General features: G+C 35.7%; 1 protein-coding gene across 3 annotated transcripts in view; it reads right to left on the bottom strand.

Moving 5' to 3' along the window:
- The window catches only part of LOC138019215 (uncharacterized), a 45,184-nt gene that overhangs the window by 41,938 nt on the left and 746 nt on the right, over positions 1-2,500 (bottom strand). The window contains exon 2 of one of the 3 annotated variants that reach the window (XM_068865931.1): positions 1,389-1,478. The exons of the other annotated variants lie outside the window; for them this stretch is intronic. The gene's annotated coding sequence lies outside the window, so the exon portion shown is untranslated. The remainder of the gene's footprint in view (positions 1-1,388; positions 1,479-2,500) is intronic. 3 annotated transcript variants of the gene reach the window in all.

Below are 2,500 nucleotides of genomic sequence, written 5' to 3' on the forward strand. Positions count from 1 at the left end.
CTATTTATAGTATCTTATTGTGGGTTTTACTTTGCTTTGTCACTATACATGCAATTAACATTGCAGAAATATAATTGTTATATTTGGACTCCGCGGTTTTCCGAGTTTCACAGTGATCATGCATGACACGGATTTCAATGAAGTGTATAAAACTGAAAACGAAAGCAATTATTCCGTGAAATCGTAAACTGAATACCATTCATTTTAGGTTGACGTATCTTCCCATCTCCCAAAAATGATATCAATGCATTTCATGCCAAAAATGTGAAATAATCTGATTTTCTGTAACTGTCACAGAGGACTGAAAATCAGGAAAAACATCCAAAGCATTGTCACGTCCATTTTTATACTAGAGACGCATCAGTCTGAACGAGCTTAGGCAAGGCTAGACCTCCTCAGTAACACGACCTAGAATGGATCTGTTCTAACTAACGAACGACTGAGATAATTAGGGATTCAAAAACTGAAAGATATTAAATAGGATAAAAGGCCAAAAAGTAGACAGATTGCACTTCAGATCTTTAAAAATCAAACATGAATTTCGTAGGAAACAATATACACACTCAACTGCGTTGTACATTAATAATTGTTACAAATAAATAGCTTCAAGTCTTTTCTTTAAAGTAGACGTAGGCAAGAGAGTTGCCAGAAACAACATCCGAATTAGGAGGATTGTAAAACTTATGACCTTGATAAAAAGCGCGGAGAATTGTTTATTAGTATTAGTTCTGCAGTAAAGTAATTGGAAGGTCTTATAATTTCTTGAATAATAGGAATGTATTTGCATTTTTTAGTAAAACAATTTTGTTTGCTAACAGTGAACGGGAAGGGTCGAGATTTGATAGGAGTACATAAATTTGCCCATTTGCAACGTATATACAGTGTATGTTGCAGGTAAAACCCGGTCTCAGGTTGAATCCGTTTTTACAGGTTAAATTGGTGATCCTCACTTTACCTAGGTTGAATATGCACTCAGATGAATTGAGGAAACTTGTTTGGAGCCAAAATTAAACCTCGAGAAGAAATAGGTTCAGGTTTACTTAGCTAGGATTAGTATACAAAAGTAAATAATGAAAAGAACTGTGTTGGGTTGATCATGTTCGTCGCTGGAGTGTAACAGTGAAGACACAGGACTATAGATCTCGATTCACAGGTAAGTGCATAGTACAGTTCTTTGATCTCTAATAATTTTGCTGAGTGTTGAGACTGAATGGACAAGTGTATGAATACTGAAACCGATAACTGATTAGGAAGCTGTCTCGAAGTTGTGGCAGCAAAAGACTTGAGATTTATGATATAGGTGGACAGGTATTGCCATGCATATGACTTGCTTTACATCGGAGGCTATCATGAAAGTCGCCTATAGATAGTCACTATGAAAAATGTACCTCAGTTCTAGCTTCCTAAGTACTTCCTGCCACGCACTTCAAGGATAGCTCCTTGGACCAATTCCACTTGATTCACTCTTTTCTCCTTTCCTAAAATATGACACACTGCCTGGGGTAATAGATATTTCAATACACTTCATTCCTTCGCTTGCTAAATATTGAATTTTTCACTCAAGTAAAAGAAATTTACGAATAGAATACCAGAAGTGCAGCAGATAAGTGACAAATTACAGTTATTAAACATTCCTATTCAAAATAACTTAAAATCATGTTTCTTCAAGAAATTCAAGTGTTAAAAATGACCAATTTCTTATTCAATTAATTCTTCTCATGATATATTTATTATAACAAGGATCAAATTGATTTACCTATTCGAGGTTATTTTCAGATAGGCTCTTTGTGCTTGACTTGTGGGTCTTTCTAAGTGCAACGGGGCTTTGCTTTGGCACCCTTTTCCTTTTGGGCCATAGAGTTATTTTTTAAGGAGGCTAACACCTTTGCACTTTTCTTTTTATCGCTTGAATATGATAAGGATTCAAAGTTACTTTTGAGGCATGAATCTCAAGCCATTGCGGTGACAAATTCCAACACGTACATGGATCCATTAATTCAATGGGTGTCAGTGAAGAGGTCACTACGGTGTGTGAACAATATCTACTTCCAACTTAAAACGGATGGAAGAAAAGAAATCAAATCGTGTATCCTTTTTTGCAACAAATTGTGAACAATAATTGGCACTTTTATTCAACGAAGACTAGCCTGCGAGCAGGCTCTCAGTGGTTCGAGGTACATGAAGGGCCTGTGTTGTCAGCTGCGGTTTCAAAGTTACTGGCCACATCATCCTATTATAATAACACAACGATTGCTCTTTCACAAATAAAGATTTTTAAAGACTAAAATCAGTAAGAATAAGATTTGTTCCACTAAAAGTGTAGACAGAAAAGTAAAAAATAGAAAAAAGTACAGCTTATCTGCTGAATACCCCGCCACTTATTCATAGAATTCGTTCTGAAAGTCGCCCTTAGTAATGAAGTCAGTACGAAGATTCAAGTTTTTCATCAAATAGAGCCCTTTAAAGAAAACGACAGAACTTTAAAGATCATAAGACATGT

The sequence above is a fragment of the Montipora capricornis genome, chromosome 10 (assembly GCF_036669925.1).
Source record: "Montipora capricornis isolate CH-2021 chromosome 10, ASM3666992v2, whole genome shotgun sequence".
NCBI lineage: Eukaryota > Metazoa > Cnidaria > Anthozoa > Scleractinia > Acroporidae > Montipora > Montipora capricornis.